The sequence below is a fragment of the Phascolarctos cinereus genome, unplaced genomic scaffold (assembly GCF_003287225.1).
Source record: "Phascolarctos cinereus isolate Bilbo 61053 unplaced genomic scaffold, phaCin_HiC Scaffold_4;HRSCAF=312, whole genome shotgun sequence".
NCBI classification, from domain to species: domain Eukaryota; kingdom Metazoa; phylum Chordata; class Mammalia; order Diprotodontia; family Phascolarctidae; genus Phascolarctos; species Phascolarctos cinereus.
In genome coordinates, this window is record NW_027555847.1 from 72,490,184 (window position 1) to 72,505,246 (window position 15,063).

The following is a 15,063-nucleotide window of genomic DNA, read 5'->3' on the forward strand; positions in this document are numbered from 1 at the left end:
CTTACATAAATTGATGCAAAATGGAATGAGTAGAACCAGTAGAACACTGTACACAATAATAGCAATACTGTAAGATGATCAACTGAATGACTTAACTATTCTCAGCAATACAATTATCCAAGACAATTCTGAAGGAATTATGATAAAAAATGCTATCCATCCCTACAGAAAGAATTGATGGAGTCTGATACATCCAAAGAACAGATCAAAGAATACTTTTTTAAATTTTATTTTTCTGAGTTTTTTTGTCTATGTTTTCTTTTACATAATTAATATAGAAATAACTTTTGCATGACTCCACACACACAACCTATATCAAATTGCTTGCCTTCTCAATGAGGGGGTGGGGATAGAGGGAGAGAATTTGGAACTCAACATTTTTAAAACAAATGTTAAAATTTGTTTTTAAATGTAACCGTAGGAAAATAAAATACTGAATATCTTTTAAAAAAATAATATCTGTCAGAACAAAAAAAAGATTTTACATTGTAGAATCCTTTTGGTATGTAGTACCAATTCAAAGGCCTTTATTCTATTTTCCTAGTTCTTTCAATAAATATTATGAAATAAATATTTCAAGAAAATTTTCCCTGACAAACATGTGAAATGAAGTTGCAGATGAACTCATTTGTTCCAGACAGAAACTGGAAACAAAGATCAATAAAACATTTTTCTAAGAAAATTTCAACCACCTACCTCTTTAAAATTCTACAATTTCAGCAGCATTTTCCTGTTTTAAATTCTGATTTAGGGCCATTGTAGATGGAGTATGGTAAAGTGGATAGTGTTGGGCTTAGACTCAGGGAGATCTGAGTTCCACCTACTAGCTGCTGTGTAACTGTTAGCAATCACTGAACTCTGTGCCTCATGACACTCCCTTCTTCTAAGTCACTGAGCAGTTGTTATCGGAACTGACTGAGGGAGCTCCTAACTTGGGGCAATCTCACTTGCTTTCCATAGTAGTGCTTTGAAACATATCAACACAGCCAGAATGAGTTTATCTACTTAATTTGTACTTTCTTATATTGCTACACTGTACATAGTCAAATTGGTTCATTACTTCCAACATTCTATTACTTGCTGAATTTAGGGGCTCCAAAAGAAGAATTAAGAGGCTTTAAAGGAAAATGCTCTTTCAAGTAAGAGGCGCATCCTGGCTTTCCCCATTTGTTCCCCTCCTGCTGCTACATTCATCCATATCCTTTCATTTCTGCTCTCTGAAATTTTCAGCCTGTCAGTCTCAGGGCATCCAATCAAGCAAACTCTATCTGTAGCTGCTGAACTAACTTCTCAACCTTAAAGACCCAAGGCCAACTTCCTCAGACCTCATACCCAAACCAATGATTTCATGACAGGATAAGTAGTTTGATGAATCTGGTGTAGAGGAAGCCCATAATGACAGAGAATGAGGAGGTGCCTCCAGCTAAGATATATAAAACTAGAACAAGCAGGCAAGTATGTGGTGAAATGAATGGATTGCTAGACTTTGTTTGGAATCAGGAAGTGTTGAGTTATGTGTAGTTGATGTGCAATCTTTTCAGTTAAGTAAGGGGTTTTCTCACATGTAAATTGGGGATAAGTTTTTGTTCAGTCATTTTTTAGTCATGTCTGACTCTTTGCGACCCCATTTGGCATTTTCTTGGCAGAGATACTAGAGTGGTTTGCAATTTCCTTCTCCAGCTCATTTTACACATGGGGAAACTGAGGCTAAGTGACTTGCCTAGGGTCAGACAGCTAGTCATTGTCTGAGAACAGATTTGAACTCGTGAAGATGAGTCTTCCTGACTCCAGGCCCAGCACTCTATCCACTATCTGCCCTACATAATAATGGGACTTATCTACCTTGTAAATATAAAATAAGATGACATGTAAAGTGTCTTACAAATCTTAAAATACTATATAATGATGATTCCCACAAGATCCAAATAACTTACATACCCAGTCAATAGAAACAACGCATCATAGAATAGGCACATTGAAAGGGACACAAACAGCCATCTAGTACAACCCATATCTGAAAGGTATCTTCAAAATTAAATGTTTGACAAGCAGTTCTCTAGATCCTCTCCATGAAGATATTTAACGTGAAGGAATCTGCTACCCCTCAAAGCAGCCTGAAATACTTTCAGGCAGCTTGAATTGCTAGGAAGTCATTTTCTTTTCTCCTGACATCAAACCTAAATTTATCTCTATAATTTCTCCCCATTGCAACTAATTCTGCCTTTTAAAGCCAGAAAGAAAAAAAAATCAATCTATATCCACACGATAGCCCTTATATTTGAATATAACCATCATATCTCCCTTTGAGTCTTCTTTTTTCCAGGCTCACCATTCCCAATTTCTTAAACAGATGCTCATGTGACACGAATTCAAGGCCCTTTACCATCCTTGGCACTCTCCTCTGGATGGTCTCTAGGTTATTGATCTTTCTTAAACTAGAACATCCAGAACTGAACCCAGTACCGATGGTGAGGTCTAGTGAGGGCCCTATATAGAATAACTATCACCTCCCTAGTTTTGGGTGCTGTGCAAGCCTGTATCATGTTATCTCTCTTTGTCTGGCACATTTCACAATTGACTCATATTGAACTTTTAGCCCACTAAAAACCCCAGATCATTTTTCAGACAATATTGTCTAATAATTACTTCCTTATCCCATAATTGTGAAGCTGATTTTTAACTCAAATGTGTGACTTAACATTTATCCTTATTGAATGTCATCCTACTAGATTTAGCTCAATGCTTCAACCAGTCAAGAGCCTTGGGACTTTGCCTCGTACTGTCATTCAGTGTGTTAGTTATCCCTCCCAGTGCTATACCATCTGAGAATTGGATGAGCATGTAGGCAAAGGATGGACAAAAGGAAGGACAGGCAGGCAAGATAGTAGGTACATCCATACATGTCAAAATGTTTTCAATAGATATAGATTTAAAAGTGGATTGAGAATGAGGTGAGGACAAGCAACTGAGAATGAGGTGAGGACAAGCAACTGTGGGCCTTCTTGTTCAGTTATTCATAGTAATACCACTCACTCACATGAGAATGAAGTCTTGAACTTGCTCTCCTATGCTCACAATGCCTGGTTTTGCATCTAGATCTCTGAAGTAAGACAAACCTTCTTGATTATTATAAGATCATAGTACCATAAGATTCAGAGCTTGAAGATGACTTGGAAATCTATACCAACCCCCTGGTACTACAAATGAGGTAAGGGAAGCTCAGAGTTGTTAAGGGGCTCCCAAAAATTCACACAGGTGTTAATCAGCAGAGAGGATTCAAAGCCAGGCTATCATCTCACTGCTATCAAGTATTATTCGCTAACTTGACCTGAAGAATGTTCAGCGCCAAATTGTTGGGTGGACATGCAGCATTATATACTAGGATCTTGAATGGGAGCCAAAGGTAGAGAGTGATTCATTTTCTCTCACTCCCCACAAGCCTTAAGCAATATGCTAATGAGAAGATTGCAGCCTTGATTCTTATATGCAGGTCAGTTGAGTTTAGTGTCTGCTGGTCACAGATCAGGCCCTTGTGTTACAAATCTCTTCCATTAAACACAAATCTATTTCCATGCAAAGAAAAAGCAAATCAAACATGTGCAATCAACTATCAGGGGGGATAGGAGTAGCATTTTCCCATACAAGAGACAGCCCATTACCATTCCCAAGTGCTTTGTTAAAGTTTTGCTCATTTGCTTTTCACAACTGTGAATATCAGCTAAATAAATATGTGATGGAGGCCCATTTAATCTCTGTTCCAATTCTTTGTTCACTTGTTGGACTCTCTTATAAGGGATACTGTTACTTAAGAGGCTGTCTTGAAGGTAGTGCTAAAGCAGTTGCTAGCGGCAGCCAAATAAAGCAGACTATTAAAAGGTACCTACTTCATCATTTATATGCAAAATAGCTCCTAGCTTCACAAGGCTGGTAGGAGAAAAAGAAATCAAGTGTGAGGAAGAAAATTAGGAATAAGAGACAGTCGGGTGTTGTGGGAAGCTCACTGGACAAGAAGTGAAAACCTGCATGTCAGACCCAGCTCTGTGGATTATTAGCTGTATTACCTTGGACAAGTCATTCAGCTACCTGAACCTTAGTTTCCTTATCTTCAAAATACAGATGATTGTTTCTGGGCTACGCTTTTGTGAGGATGAAATGAGTTAATGACTGTGAAAGTGCTTAGTAAATCTACTTTATTTTATTTTATTTTGAGCTTTAAAGACACCAAAATTGTTTTTACAAACTGCAAAATGATTTGTAAATATAAGGCAAAATTAGTGGTAATGCTTTTCTTGCAGTATATGTGTCAACAAGCTTCAGCAGAAAGTCTGTTTCTGGTGGCTAGGTGTAACCACATTTCATTTCTGTTTTCCAGGGGAGAAAGGAAGAGCAATTGTTTTCCACACCCTGTCCCTAGTTCGGCTTAGGAATTTCACTCTTAACATTGAGCTCTATACAATAGGTGTCTTGGGGGCCTCAATGATATAGGATTCTTCAACATGCTCTTCTTTATAAACGTAGACCAGTTCTTTACTCTCAAGGAAAGCAAATTCCTTAAGTTCAAACTGCAATTACAATGACCTGTTGGCAATATTCCTAAGATGAAAGGGGTGGATTTCAGTAAAGTAAATCAATGTCTTAAATGCTAAAGTAGCTATACAAAAATTATGAAGTGACAGCTTCCCTATAGAACATCATGCCTGGAAGGCTACCCTAATCTTCCAGCACAGAGGACACCATCTCACCTAATATCTACCAGCTCAGGATTTTATGTTGCTAGTAGCTGAATGCTTGTAATTCACATATACCTATATTTCTCATAAGGCTGTGTGTTGCCCTTTCTCTCTAAGCTGCTCATGACAGCTACACATCTGCTCAGGAACCTACTCAGAGCAAGTCTGCCATTTGTTTTTTTGCAAGCAAACTGTGATGAAAAGCCCCAAACATAAGCTAAAAGGATACCTTGGCATCTGTAACATCTGGTTGATAATACCTAAATTCCCTACAATCCTAGGTTGAAATCCTCGTAGGGTTAAATCAATCTATTTTTTTTCCCTACAAAGAAAATTAAATTCAATGGAATGTAGCTTACTCAGTGTGAATTCCCTGGCTTACAACATAGAAAAGTAAAGCCCTATTTATACTTCATAGTGATATCCAGAACTTTCGAAGTAAGTTGTACTACAGTATTATTTTTGAACATGACAAAAACAATCTAAGTCAAATTGTTACAGCTACCACACCCAGGAGTTGAGCTCAGAAGAAACTATGTCAATGTGAATGTGTTAGCATTTTTTTTTGCCCCTTCTGTCACTATGAGATGATGAAAAGTTAAAATTAAAAGTTATAACTGTAAATTAAATAATATGATGTATCATAGAATTTTGGAAATAGAAAGGTCTTAGAGACCTGACCCTCTCATTTTACATTTAAGGAACCAAAGAAAAGATGGATAGAGTGACTTGTGCAAGCTTACACAGATAGTTATATAGAAATAACATTGAGGTCACTTCTAACCCAGCTCAGCCCCAGGCTCCCCAAGCTACTTTTCCAATCTCTGCCCTCGGAGTCTTCTCATGCTAGCAATGCCTCTACTTCTAGGCTTTCCTCTTCTGATTGGTGAATTCCTCCCAGGAAGTTCCCTTTGAGGAAATATCTATACCAACCATAATCACTTCTTTTTCTTTCTTCCTTTCTTTCTTTTTCTTTTTTCTTTCTTTCTTTCTTTCTTTCTTTCTTTCTTTCTTTCTTTCTTTCTTTCTTTCTTCCTTCCTTCCTTCCTTCCTTCCTTCCTTCCTCTTTTTTTTAGGCAATTGGGGTTAAGTGACTTGCCCAGGGTCACACAGGTAGTAAGTGTCAAGTGTTTGGTCTGAGGCCAAATTTGAACTCAAGTCCTCCTAACTTCAGGGCCCATGCCATCCACTGTGCCACCTAGCTGTCCCCATAATCACTTCTAACCCAGACCAGTCTAAGATTACCTAGACTACTTTACTGCCTTACCCCATGCAGGTACCCTTTGGTCTTCCTATTTCTAGCTCCCTTTTACGTGTTATCTTCGCCCATTAGAAAGTAACCTCCTGGTTCAGGAGGACTAAACATTTTCTCTGATCATCATGATCTCTCAATCCTCTCCAAAAGAAGAAGTATGCAAAAGAAATAAAGTAGATTCAGCTGTCTCTACCTTAGAGGAGAGAATTGTTCTTGTTATTGTTCAGTTGTGTGTGACAATTTGTGATGATCACAAGTAAGCCAATAGTCTCTATGGGGTTTTCTTGCCAAAGATACTGAAGTGGTTTTCCATTTCCTTCTCCAGTGGATTAAAACAAACTGAAGTTAAGTGACTTGCCCATGGTCACACAACAAGTAAGTGTCTGAGGTTGGATTTGAATTCAAGTCTTCCTGATTCCAGGATCGGTACTCTATCCACTGAACCACCTAACTATTTCTTACCTGGTAGGATATCCAGATCCATACCTTGTTTCATCTCAGCTTCAGAGGCTGCTTGAGTATACAATCTTCTGCAAACAAACAAACAAAAAAAACTTACGCACCAACTTCCCCTCTACTTTAATCTTGGCTTACAGCCTTTCCAAGATAAATAATTTACCATCAGTGCAGTAGCTAACCTTGATGCCATGTTCATCTTCACTGAAAACTTGAAGCTGAGATGCAACAAAGTCTAGATCAGTTCTTTGCTGCTTGTGCTAATTTTGGCCTAACAACGAACACCAAGAAAACACAGGTGTTCCACCATCCATACGTGGAACCATCAGCTACAGCAAATTAAGAAGTTTTGGATACTGTGCATGTTAATTTACCTTGGCAGTGAACTTTCCCAGGATGTATACATTGATAATGAAGTTGATGCACACACTGCCAAAGCTAGCTCAGTGTTTGGGAGGATCCAAAGGAAATTATGGGAACGAAGAGGTATTAGAGTGCCTACCAAACTGAAGGTCTTCAGAGCCGCTGTGGTGACCTCATTGTTGTATGTTTGTGAAACCTGGACAGTATATCAGTGCCATTCCAGAAAACTGAATTGCTTCCATTTGTCTGAGGAAGATTCTGAAGATCACTTTACAAGATAAGGTACCAGACACTAAAGTCTTTCTTGAGCTAAATTTCCAAACATTCAAACTCTACTGCAGAAAATGCAACTGCAGTGGGCTGGTCACATAGTTTAAATGCCAAACATATGCTTATCTAAAAGATTTTTACGAAAAACTCTCACAATGTGGGGCTCGCATGGTGGTCAGAAGAAGGGATGCAATGACACTCTCAAGGTCTCTCTGAAGAAGTTTGGAATTGCTTATGTTGGAATGGGAGACACTGGCAAAGGACAGTATGGCATGCCTGCAACAAAGAAGGGTCTGTGCTCTATGAGCAAAACAGAATAACAGCAATATGAGGTGCACAAATTTAGAGAATCCACCCCAAATGTTCACATGGACTATTTGTGCCTGATTTGTGGTAGAGCATTTGGAGCTCATGCTGATCTGATCAGCTACAGTCAGACACATTGTAACTTGACTCTTACATAGTGATGTTGTTTTGGTCCTCTTTGAGAATGAAGGACAACCATACCATACCAAGATACCAAGAACCAAAATGAGGTAAAAGCCCAATGAAGTTAACAGTAAAAAAGGCTGACTCCTAACCCCTAGCCTGCTCACTCACCATTGTTTTAGCCAGTGTCCATCACACAGGCAAGTCTGTACACGCTGACCCTCTGGGTTGCCACTAAACTCAATTTGACCCCTTCCTCATTCCAGTGCAAGAAGAAGAAAAAAATTAAAAGACAGATGTTTATCCTGCTTGAGGCAGCAGCATTAATATGCTATGTGTTTTAACAGAGCTTAATCAGAAAACTGAGGAACAAAAAGGACTAGGGCAATTTATGTATTTGTGGCTGGCTATGTGGCATTCTACCAAGCCTACGGGAAATGTCAGCTAGGGCCAGTTCTGTTACCTCAAAAGTGATCAGAGGAAGAGACTGAGGCTTCTGAAATGTAAACTACCAAGCCTGTGAGAAGGCTGGGATGGCTTTAAAATCCAGCCCCTCCTTCACCTCCTCCCTCAAAAACAAAAACAAACAAAAACATTATAAGGGAAGAAATCAGGAGATAAGCATTAAGAGAGAATTAAGTAATAAAAAAAGATAGAAATTTTCAAGCATCACAGGATGAGAAAAATTCCATTAACACCCCTGAGCATGAGCAAATAATCCAACAGGAATGATACTAGTAATAGCTAAATTTATATAGCACTTTAAAATTTGTAACCCTCTTTGCAAATACTGTCTCATTTTATCCCCTCACAATAGCACTAGGAATTACGTGCTATTATAATTATACTCATTTGTCAGATGAGGAAACTGAGGTTCAGAGAAGCTAAGTGACTTGTCCAGAGACAGTAAGAATAGTATTTGGGACCAGACTTGAACTCAGGTCTTTCTGACTCCAGGTCTAATACTCTATCCACAGTGATACCTAAATGCTTCCTATTATTAATATGAATATTATAAACAGATAATAATAACAGAAGGAAATATGACTTTCAGATCAGCAGAAAGAATCCAGACATCTATGAGTAAATATTGTAATACAAAGGTAAATTAATCAACACCTAATTGAAGCAGAGGAATTGGTGAATTCCCAGGAGAGTAAGAAATAATAGCATAATATTCATGGATGGTTTATGAGAAATAATAATCATGAAAGCAGAATTTATGAGCTACAAAGCAGAAATAATTGGCAAAATAGAAAAAAAACTTGAATTAATGGTGGCAAGCCTCACTAAAGAAAAAAGAATGAATGGTTAGTAATTCAAATCCACAGATGTGAAGGAAAATGTCACAGAAGAGATGCAAAAACAACATTAAAAGAAAACATGATCTCCATATAAGTAAAATATATTGTTTTTGAAGACAGTATGTATAGAAAGAACTTAAAGATCCTTTATCTCAGACCATAATGCAATAAACAATAGAAGAAAACTGCCAATAACTTCTGAACACAATCTTTCCTCCAGGGAAAAAGGGGGAAAAAAAGCTATGCTGAAAAGTCAAAGATACATAGTGTTTAAGTTTAACAATTCCACCTTTGCTCCTCAGGAAATGAGGAATCTCATGTACAAGGGACAACTGACATCCAAAAGGGTGGGAGGACATTGACTCAGGGAGAGAATTTCAAGACAAATTGGAAATGTGTGTGTGGGGGGACAATTATTAGCTGACAAAGGTTAAAAATGACCTGCACAGTCAGAATCAACTGCAAGGAATGGTATTCTAAAAGTGCACAACAGTAAAAGGGGGTAAGATATACAAGGAGTTAATATACAAACTATTTAAAGAGGAAAGCCAAAATAGGTACCTTAGAAGTGTTAATTCCATAATGAATATGGATATGAAAGAAGGGTAAAGTAAGGGGCTACAAATGCATTAAAGTCTAGGATTAACATAAGGGGAAAATAAATAATGAAGAAAACAAGGGAAATAGTTCATTTTTTAAAAAATAGAAAAATCCTTATAAAACTAACAAACAAAACAAAGCGAAGAGTATTCAAGGAAGGAGGGTTTTTACTTTCTTACTATTCAACTTAGAGGAAAAATGAGAAGAATCAAATATCTAGAAAATAGGAAGAAAGAAAAAAATAACATAAGCAAAAGTTCAAAACTAGGCAGAGTAAGGGTTTATGATAAGAGGAAGAAAGCTGGTGAGAAAAGGATTTGCCTTGAAGTATATTAAACTAAAGTAAGGGAACAACCAATGTATTATTTCTGGAGGAAGAAAAGGAAAAAAGAGTCAAAGTATAAACCTAATTCATATCTTTAAATTTAAATAAATTAAATGATCTAATAAAATGCAAAAGGGTGACAAATCAAATAAGAAAACAACATTCTAAAATCAGTTGCTTAAAAGAAACTCTTCATGATAAACACATATGTAGAACAAAATAAGGAGCTAGTTAAAAAATACAAATATCCCAGGTGAATCTAAAAAAGCAGGAATTACAATTAGTCTATCAGAAAAATTAAAAAGAAGAATTCAAAACATAAAAAAGGGATAAACAAGGAAACAATACCATGTTGAAAGGAATCATAGATAGCAAAGGATATCAATATTATTCATGCCTGAAATGTCAGCATCTAAATTCATAATGAAAAAATTATCTGAATTACAAGAAGATATAGGCAGTAATATAACAGCAACAGCAGATTTAAATGTCCCATACTCAGTTTTGGATAAATTTAACAGAAAAATAAACAAAAGAAGTAAATATAGAACTCAACAAACTGCTGGAGAAACTACACCTGAAAACTTAACAGTGTCTCCTAAATGGTACTGATAATGTATATTTCTCAGCACTATATGGAACTTTTATTAAAAAGGAAAAAAAGGCCATATATTAGGGTAAAGAGATTTTATAAACAAATGTACAAAACAGAAATAGGAAACACATACTTTAGCGACCATTACAAAACAAAATTAATGAGAAGTTCAATGAACTGAATAGGCATTTAAAAATTAGAAAGTCAACAAATAAATAAGCACAAAAGATGAGATATTTAGAATTAGAAGGAAAATGGATAAACTAGCAAAGAAGAGAAGGATTTTTAAAACCCTAAAAGCTGATTTGGTTTTTTTTAAAGACCAATAAGCCTGATAAACTTTTAGCCAACTTGATTAAAAAGATATCAGAGTGGTTATATAAAAATAGACCCATTAGTTGTTGTTTGTCCTTCCTTCTTGAAGAGGACTATGACATCATAAGGTGATGCCATGACATGCAAGTGACTTGGATTTAAGTGAGGGAGGACTGTGCAAAGTTACCAGCCTCACCTTCTCCTTTACAGCCATCTGGGTCCATTGTCAAGATATAAATCAGGAAAACTGGAGATGGCCCCCTATGCAATGAGAGATCTTGGCCTTTTTAAGCTGAGGTCTTTAACACACCTCAGTTTGACTGAGGCAACATCCATTCAGTAATTAAGGTTAGGTAAGAAATGAGGCAGAGAATGGTCATGTCTACCTAGTCAAAAAAAAAAAAATCAACCTGAGAGAATAAGACCCTCAGGGTTTTTGGCCAAAAGAGAAACAATTGCTATTTACATTCGCTCTGAGCCAATCTGGGCCCAAACAATGACAAAGTGGGGCTTGGCCTGAGACCTGTGGTTGATCAATTAATAATGAAGGACAAGCAACAACCTCTGTGAGTAGTAGTAGGAGCTGCTCCACTGGAGAGCTAACTGCAACTGGTCAGTTGGGCAACACAACTCTCTCTTTCTTTCATTCTTCCTTCCTTCCTCCTTCTCTCCCTCTCTCCCTTCTTCCTCCCCTCCCTCCTTTCCTCCCTTACTCCTTCCTTTCTTCTTTCCTTCCCCCTCTTCTTCCCTCCCTCACTTTTTCCATCATTCCCTCCCTTCCTCCATACTTCCTTCCTTCCCTCCTTTCTACTTTTTTTCTTCTCTTCCTCCCTCCCCTTCCTGTTCCCTTTTCCCTTCCCTTCTCTCTGTCTACATAGGGCAGGCCTGCACAACATAATAGCCCATGCACCACTTGTGGCCTGCCAAAAGATTTTAGGTGGCCCATGAAATATGTAGATGTGGTAAAACAGCCCTGCACAACATATTATGGCCCAGGGGCCGCATTGGCAGGTTACAAGCAGCCCCTGGACCATACGTTGTGCAGGTCTGACATAGAGTATCATACATCTACCTGCAGGTGCTCTACTCAAAGGAATGTAAATTCTGATTGCTGAAACCTTGCAAGATAACTTGGGGTTTATGGGCTATATATTTTTTTTCTTAAGGACCATGCCTTAAAACTCAAATCACTGTGGCTTTTATTGATTGACCAACAATAAGTCCCAAGCCAAGCCCAGTTGGTCATTGTTTGGGCCCTGATTGGCTCAGAGTGAAGTAAATAGCAATTGTTTCTTTTTTGGCCAGAAACCCTGGGGTCTTCCCCCCCAGATTGATTTTTTTTTTGACTAGGTAAAAATGGTCATTCTCTGCCTCATTTCTTTATTTTTTTTTCTGCCTCATTTCTTACCTAGCCTTAATCACAGAATGGGTGTTGCCTCAATCAAACTGAAACCTGTTAAAGGCACATTAGTGCATTGTTACTGGAGCTGTAAATCAATTTGGAAATACGTAAAGTGACTAAAATGGCAATTCCATTTGACTTAGAGATATCATTACTAGGCTTATACTCCAAGGAAGTCATAGATAATAAAATCCTCATATCAAAATATTTATAGCAACACTTTTTGAATTATCAAAGAATTAGAAACAAAGTGAATCCTCTATTAATTGATAAATGACAACAAATTGTGGTACATGAATTTAATATAATATTACTCTGCTCTCAGAAATGATGACTATATGAATTTAAAGAAGCATGGAAAAGATCTATATAAACTGATACAGAATGAAGTAATAGGCTGAAGAAAAAATAAACAGAATAATTAAAATAGTGTAAACTGAAACAACATATCATAAATGAATGTTGCAAAATTATAAAGAACAAGCTGGTTTAAAAGAAGATATATGAAAAGATAAGAAGAGATAACCCCATCACCTGGCAGAAGTGAAAGATCCACAAGTGTCGCACATCGTACATACCTTTAGACTTTTTGATGCGTTGATCAATTATGTACTTTTTTTCTCTGCCTGTCTTTATCTCCAAATCTCTCTTTGCCTCTCTGTGTCTCTCTTGTCTTTAAAAATATTATTTGTCATATGAGATGTTTATCTGGCTTGAATAGGGGAAGACAACAGAGTGGGGAGTAGGGTAGGAATCACAATGATGTAGAAAAAAAGACAGTAATGGCTTATTTTAAATATAAGCTGCTTGAGAGCAGGGACTGAGCTTGTTTTTTCTATTGTTTGTTTTTGTTTTTGTTTTTGGTATTTGTTTTCCCAATGCTTTCTCAATATAGTGTTCTGTTGTTGTTCAGTGGAGTCCTACTCTTTGTGACTCCATTTGGGGTTTTGGCAAAGATATTGGTTTGCCGTTTCCTTTTCTAACTTATTTCACAGATGAATAATTGAGGCAAACAGGGTTAAGTGGCTTGCCCAAGGTCACAAAGCTAGTAAGTGTCTGAGGCCAAATTTGAATGCATAAAGATGAGTCTTCCTGACTCAAAGCCCAGCACTCTATCCCATGAGCCAGCCAGCTGCCCAGCACAGTTTTAAGCAAACATAGTAAACACTAAAATGCTTTATTTAATCCATTCTACTCGAAGCTCCACTCCTAAACTACCTCTTTTTCAGTATAAACCCTGCTACATCCCATTGGAAGTCAAGGTTAGATGTACATTAGTAACTTATTTAGATAAGTTTTATTTAAATTTATAGTTATTGTTAGTATTTGCGGTAGTGGTGGTGGTGGTGGTGGTGGTAGCAGTGTTAATAATAGCAAAAGGTTTGATATTGGGTATTTCTGTATGACAAGTAGGTGAATCGTAATTTTCTTAGTTGTTCTTAAGTAAAAAGAGGACTTCATTTTAACAAAGAAGCACAAATGATAATAGTTACTGGGATACCTCCCAGACTCAATTATAGAAATTCACAGCAGCCTCACCACCAGTTTAAATGGCTAAAATCAAGCCCTTAATTTATGACAGCCATGCAAGGTAATGGAAAGACTTACTGAGAAAACAGCAAGCCTCTCTCTAGGCCTGTTTTTTGGTATTGAGGGTATAAAATGGTAAATGAGCATTTTAGCAACAAATTACTCCAGATAAAATCCTCACACCTATAGTGGTGTGTGAATTACTTGGGAGGATCCAATGAGATAATATTTCTCTTTTTTTTTGAGATAATATTCCTAAAGCGCTTAGTATGGTGCTTGATAAAAAGTAGTCACTTAGTAATTACTTGTTCAGTTCCCATCTCCTTTAGGATAAGCGATAATTATGATATGATTTTGTTGTATGATAGCAGTGGTAATATATGTACTTCAACTGACACTAGGCTGACTTAGAATGTCTGACCTTGACCAGATGAAACCAGATTGACCCAGTTACCACATCTCTACTTAGTTCTTTCTCACTTGACTGCTTGATTTCATGTTATATACAAATGTTTTATTTATCTTTTGTTGGTGTTTTAATTCTGTGGTTTTAAAGAATGAATATTCCTGAAAGGAAACATGCAGATTTTCACTCTTAACAACCACTACATTAGCTGTTGGCAATATTGCTGGGGCTACTGTTGGCTTGGTGACTTCAAGAATTTCAAGGCATATTCAAGCCTATAGTGAAAAGTATCATATTCAGGGGAGCACAAGGAAAATACAATTGAAAATATAACAATGATGGATTAATTGGATTCCAATAGAAATGAATTTTCTGTGTTCTGTTTGTTTTGGATGCAACATAAGCTCCCATTAGTGAAAAAAAATGGAAATTGGTATTATTATAAACAAAGACATCTAATTTTTGTTTGCTTGTTTGTTTGTTTTTTCTTTAGGCAATTGAGGTTAAGTGACTTGCCCAGGGTCACAAGGCTGGTAAGTATCAAGTATTTGGTCCGAGGCTGGATTTGCACTTAGGTCCTCCTGACTTCAGAGCCGGTGCTCTATCCACTGCGCCTCCTAGCTACCCAGGACATCTAATTTTAAATGTGTGATTCTCCCAGCAGACCTGGGCCTGAGTTAAGGTCTCTCTCCCTTCCCCTTTTTTCACTTAAGGGATAAGAATACACACTGTAGTCTATGTGTCTCTGTATGAAGTGCTAACATAAAGGTTAAAAGGGAGAGAAAAAAGCTACTAGAAATTAGTGTCCTATGATAAGTTATTTTTAAATTAGGTTTTCCCAACAGAGTTGGAAAATCCTGAGGGGATAGTATTTGAAAAGTCAATGAGGTTGGGAAGAGAGTGAAGAACACAAGGAGCTAAAACATAGTGTAGAGAAGTTCAAGACCAGAGTGAGGATTTGTTTTTGTGCCTAAAGTTGCTATACTAGAATCCAAAGTGACAAGGAATAGAGCAGAAGAAATGAAGGAACAAATACTTGATTCCATCCCTTTCCAAGGAAACCACCAAGAGCTTTGGCAAGTC